Raw genomic sequence first — 6,279 nt, 5'->3', positions numbered from 1 at the left:
TGTTTTGTGTGTGTCTTCGTTTCAGTCTTGAACGCAACCGCTATCGTTTTTATATTCTTGGGAATCTATCAAAGTGATATTTTAATACGGATTTTCAAGCGCCAATCCATAGCTGTTGCTTATTTTCTGTCATTCAAATTATAAGATCAGACAAGCAGAAAAAAAATGCACTCACGCGCATTGGTGGCTCACGGAGACGAGAGATTATTTTCAACGAATCGATTTCTTGTTCAAATGTCTGCCGCGAATTTATATTTACTTCACACGCTCTCTTAGCATCGAGCTAACGTTAGTTCACTTTTTTTTTGCATTGGCCAAGCATTGATATCATTTGATAAATCCGTATATACATTTGTACCTCTGTTGACATTGACAATAAACATCATATCAAAAAAGTGCTCGTATTAATTTGAAATGAATAATAACAGCTTCCATTTCAATCCAATGTTGATGTCATATCACTTTATAGATATTTCAATATTTGAAAAGAAAAAAATTGGATTTGTTGAAATGTTAATTGAATATCTGGGTGCATTTGATGGCCAAAGAAGACATGTCATGCATACTTAAATCCGTTTGGACCGACCTAGATGACTCTCCATTCGAATGGCCATCATTTGAAATCGTATGAATTTCATATATTTTTTGTATTCAAAAGCATTTCATTCAGAACTTCGCTTCAAAGCTAACGGATACTTTTTTTTTCATAACTGCCGACTTTAAAACACTCATAAATGCATATCGAAAACTGAAAAATCCTAAATAAACACTAAAACAAGTAAATGCAAAAGATTCATAGATGGGAAAATGAAAATATGTGTATTGAATATTCTCGTTTTTGCCTGCGCAAAACAAATAAACAAACTTATGAAATAACATTTGAATGAGGATATAAAATCGAAAGAAAAATGGCGTCGTAAAATAAACGCAGTTTCTGACTTGCTAAATAGTGTGCGTGTGTGTATTCGGCATATATAGAAAATGTTTGTCGGTGTAAAACTATAGATAGTAACACATAATTTTATCTTCTTCACACTGAAATTCAGCATTTTTCCCAATTACATAGCCGTTGACATAAAAAACAAATTTTCAACTCTTGTCTCATTTGCAAACAAAATGTGAAGAAGGCAAAAAAGGAGGAGAGAAACTACTTTTTATGGTAAAAAAAAAGTTTTTCGGCTTTTGTTTGCATTTCACGATTTCAATTTACCGCATTTGTTGATTTAATGTGGCATTTTTTTTCTATCAACATAAGCACATATTTGGACAGAGAAAACAAATGAATCTGCAAAAATAAATTGAATCGAGTCTAAAAGTACACACATATGTGCATCAACTAAAAAATATTTGAAGTAGATTATAGAATTTGTGTGAATAAAGCGGTTTTTTTTATTATACGAATTCAGTTTGGTTTTTTTCTAAATAAATTGATATTTTCTTCTTTTTTTCATATTGAGATAACATAATAGAGAATAGTGAAATCATTTTTATTAATCAGAATTTAACGCTCTTGAAAGTGTTATTTTAGGATAACAGTTTGGAATTTTTTTCCCTTATAATTTATTCATCAACAACAAAAAATGCGATTGAAGGATTTAATGAATACCGCTATGAATTCCGCACGCAATGAAATTGAATCAAAGTAAAACAATCACAAGGAAATTAAGGTCGAAATTTTCATCAGTCATCGGAAATCGTTCACTGTTACATTTTTTTCTTCTTCTGTGGACCACATATTATTCAAAGTCATGGTAGCTTGGGAGAATATAGGAGTTAAGGAGTTACCGATACGTAACGGTTATTCACCATGCGTGATTAGTTTCCATGCAGATGGTAAATGAGAGGATGTGAAACAACGATGCGTATACACACAATGTAATGCGGAAGCGTCAGATCCCTAAATGAACTGATTTATGCACTGTAATCAATCTATATTTTTCAAACTATTTTATTCTTCCCATGAACTATTGTTTCGTCTAATATGATGAATGTTCACTTATTTTTCGCCGCTACAATGTTTAATTTTAAGGCTTGATCAATGTGGCTGGATTTATTGTAAACTGAAAAGTAAGAATGCTGAACATTTCGAATGTGAAACACAGTATGATAAGAATAATTGCATATGGATTCTTCGAATGGATTAAAATTCAATTCTGCTAATCATTGGAGGATGATATTCAAAAACTTCAGCACTTTCTCTCCAGTTTCTTTCTCTCTCTCTCTTTCTCTTTCCCTTTTGAAAGAAAATAAACAAAATTGATCAATCATACGCATTTAAATTGTGAATTTTTCAAGAACTTGGCACACAATCGATGAAAATGCATTCAACATGGTAAAGGTTACCATTAATAGTCATTAATGGTTTTTCTATTTGCTCTATCCCGAATTTTTGTTCGATTTCAACTTGCACAATGCACATGACGATGCCAGCATAATATATTACATCGTATAAATGCATATATTGAGAGCGAGAGAAAACATTCCACCAATACAACCGAATACATGGCCAATCGACGATATATTTATATGCTTTTTTTCGAAATTTATTGACAACGGCAATTCGACAAACATTCAATGTTGAATACAAGAGATGGAAAGAAAAATGTGTGTTAATGTTGATTTTCGTCGCTTCGAAATATGTGTCAGTATGTGAGAGAACGTACGAAAACCATACACGTGATTATCCAAAAGTGCCGCTTTTGATGCAGAAACGTAGCCAGAATAACCGATATGTGTAAGGCAATAAAATCACGAAACTCAAGAAGAACACTACGAATGAAAAGGAAACAAAGGAACGAAAAGAAGAAGAAAAAACGAAAACATGTTGAATATACTCTATGCGTATATACATATATCCTTCATGGTTGAGTCTCTTTGCTGCGTGTGCATGTGTGTTCCATTAGTTTGTTTTTATGCTTCATCTTTTCGTTCGATGTCTTTTCTTAATTTCAAAACGTTCATCTGTTGTTCTCATATTCTCTCGTATCTCTCTTTATCTCGCATTGCTGTCGTTTTCGTTCTGTTTTTCTCGATTTTACGGTGGATATAAGGATTTTTTTTTGTGTTCGGTTCTTTTGTTAGTCAACGAAAAGAAGAAGAAAAAAACTTTATAGCAACAGGGTGATCGCCCTAAGAACGGTGCGTCCACAATTATGGAAAATAAAAGTAAAGTTCGTTTTGGATTTTTTTGTTGTAAATTCAAAATATTGCCGCCATTTTCTTAAATTAAATCCTTAACATAAAGAGCACCCTGTACCAATATAAACTTACGAAATTCAAGCCATAGCCATTATTATTGTTGTTTTTCGTTTCTCATCTATCACATATTTGCTTGTGTAGTTTGTTGTTTATATGCATTTTGCTATGCAGCGTTGCCATGCTTCTTGCATCCTTCAAACATTGTCGAAACGAAATTATTGCACTGCTCATTGGATTTGTAAATGTTAAGGCGATTTTTTTTTTGTTGGAGAAAATTTATGACGTTGTATTAAATAGTTTTCATTATCCTTAATTTAATTTTTCGAAAAACATAAATTTTTATTTGAAATAGAAAAATGATCGTCAGAATGAAGTAAATAGATTTGAGTAAAAAGACAACATGTTGATGCTATTGCTTTAGAAATGTGGTTCAACAGTTTCACACACTTGTAGCCATAGAAGAATTTTAAAGGACTCTTTGTATACCTCAATTTTAAACTTTAATTTAATGATATTTGTTCAATCAAAGCTGGAATCTATCTAATGGTTTTTTGTTTCGTTTCTAACGAATTATCACTACATTTAGATGCCATTCATTCATCACGCAATCCAAAAGTGGATTAACTTGTGCATGGTTTGAACGTTTATTTATTTTAAACGCCATTCGGATTTTGAAGATTGTAACAAAGAGAATCTTTAAATTGGATTGGCCATAATAATCTGATTATGAATTTTAATTGAAATGGCATGTTTTATCTTCAATACCTCTGGCACCGTGAAACTGTCGAACTCGACAACTTTTAAACATTACATGGATATCATGCAAGTGAGGGAATTGATATGTTTTCTTTTGGATATCACTGTCGAAAAACATTGATCGACACTTCCAACTTGATGCAATTTTGATTAGAGAGATCATCCAATATTAAATATTATGAAGTGACAGACTCATTTCAACTTCGGATATCATTATGCGTTTAAATGTTAGAAACATTTTTTATTCGAAATGTAAAATAATATGAAAATAAAAACAATTTTTGTGTAATAAAATAGTGATTTCACGAGATCAAAACATAAGGCGCATGTAATTTGAACATCAAATTTCCGAAAAAAATAATCAGCCCTCTACGCAAGTTGCAACAGTTTCACACGTTTTTTATTATGAGTATTTTTTTACCAAATGGCCAAATAATTGATGATTTTATCTTTGAACTTGGGAGAGATTTAGTTTCTTTAGAATAACCTCCGCAGGCTGGCAACATTTGGCAAAGTTTTATTTTCTCGTAACGTTTATTTGTTTTAAGCGCTGATGGTGAAGATGCATTGATTCATTTTTAATTGAGTGTACGTTAACGATCTACCTTACAATGACTGGATGCGCTCAGTTGGGCTTTCACCCTTGGCTATATCCCAACATATTAGCTAGCTAATTTATCATTATCTCATTCATGTATTTACATTCGGCGCTGGCATTTCTGAGACGCTTGATTTTTCGTTTCATGTGCAATTTTATCCTTTTTTTCGCCGTAATCAAAACTCATCGCGCATTATTTTATGAATGAGAATAAAGTTTTATTTGATCATATCCGTTCGTAATAATCATTTAATAAAACCGGTGGAAAAATGGATCAATAACTACGTTGGGGTTCACCTGCAATGAATAGCAATGCTAATATGCATCGTAAATGTACAAAATGCAGTTTAAAACATTTTATTAGACATCGCATTTGTAGTTGAAAATATAGTTTAAGCCGCGATTGTCCAGAATAGATCGACGACCCCGTTCGAGTAAATGTTGTATTTCATCAGCAAATGATATTCCTGATTGTGCGAATGTGAATGAGTGATGAATTCGTGATGATAGTCGTCGAGCAAATGGATGATGATTAACATTACATTGGAGTTGGGTCATTATCATGGTATGATGTTGTTGCCTTGCGAACAAAAATAAATGTATGCATTTGAAGTGTGTACGTCAGAAAACGAAACGAAAAGAAAAGTGATTTGTAACATTCTCAAACTGCGCCGCGACTACATCAATAACAAAACGAATATTTTTCATTTCGTGCATACGATTCATTTTTTTCTCTTTCTCGCGCAAAGATTTGTAGCGATTTCGTCTTGTGTTTTTTTTTTCTTTTCAAAAATGTGCTGTTTTAATTATCAGCATTCTTTTTTGTATTCCATCATCAAGTTTGAATCCGTTTATCGACAATCTCTCTCTCTCTCTTCATCTTTTGTGTCACTGTTCTGTTCGGGGTTGCGTTTGATTTGGTTTATCTCGTGCAGCAGCAACGGCAACAAAAATAATTCTGCAGTTGGATAATTACCGATGAAATGAAACAACGATACTTAATTATGGCACTCTTTTAAACTAGTACCAAAAAATATGCGAGCGAGAAGAAAAAAAACTCTTCACACCATCAATCATTTATGTTATTTGTATGAAATTGCTAAAACAAGAAACTAAAGTAACTTAACGACTTTGTTATGTGCATTGGCTCATTCACTCGGGCAAATTTGCTTGTGGTTGGCGTCGAACTTTTAATGTCTGTGGGTAAATGAACCTCCTCCATGATCAGGATACACACGTGTGCGGTGTGTGTACATTTATTGGCTTTTTAATGAACTACAGAGTCTTCAGTCATTAATTAGACGCATTTTTTTTTTTCAATTTAAACAAATTTTGCTATACAAAGTTTAATAAACATATAGTATTTATATTTTCACATTTGCAAAATTCAATTTGCATACATGCGATGCTGGTTTTAAGATTGAGAAGACCAAAATGGGCAAGTAGCGCATGTTTCAAAAGTGGTTTCAACTTGTGACATCGATTCGCTCGGAGATAAAACAGTTAAATTGGCTCTCTACTATCCACTACTATCATTTGTTTTTGTCGTTTTTAGTGGCATCCAAAATTACAGTTTGTATATTTTAATTCGTCATCATTGCTTTTTTGCTCGCAACGCTTGCTTATTTGTTCAATTCAGTTTTAATTATTCTTCGTCTTGTTTGCTCGGCTCAGTTTTTTTCTTCTGTAAATTGTTCGATGGTGTCCGTTTCGGTATTTTTGATTTG

This window comes from Contarinia nasturtii, unplaced genomic scaffold (genome assembly GCF_009176525.2).
Source record: "Contarinia nasturtii isolate CC-2019 unplaced genomic scaffold, AAFC_CNas_1.1 Cnas_scaffold_4311, whole genome shotgun sequence".
NCBI classification, from domain to species: domain Eukaryota; kingdom Metazoa; phylum Arthropoda; class Insecta; order Diptera; family Cecidomyiidae; genus Contarinia; species Contarinia nasturtii.
This window is presented reverse-complemented; position numbering follows the sequence as displayed.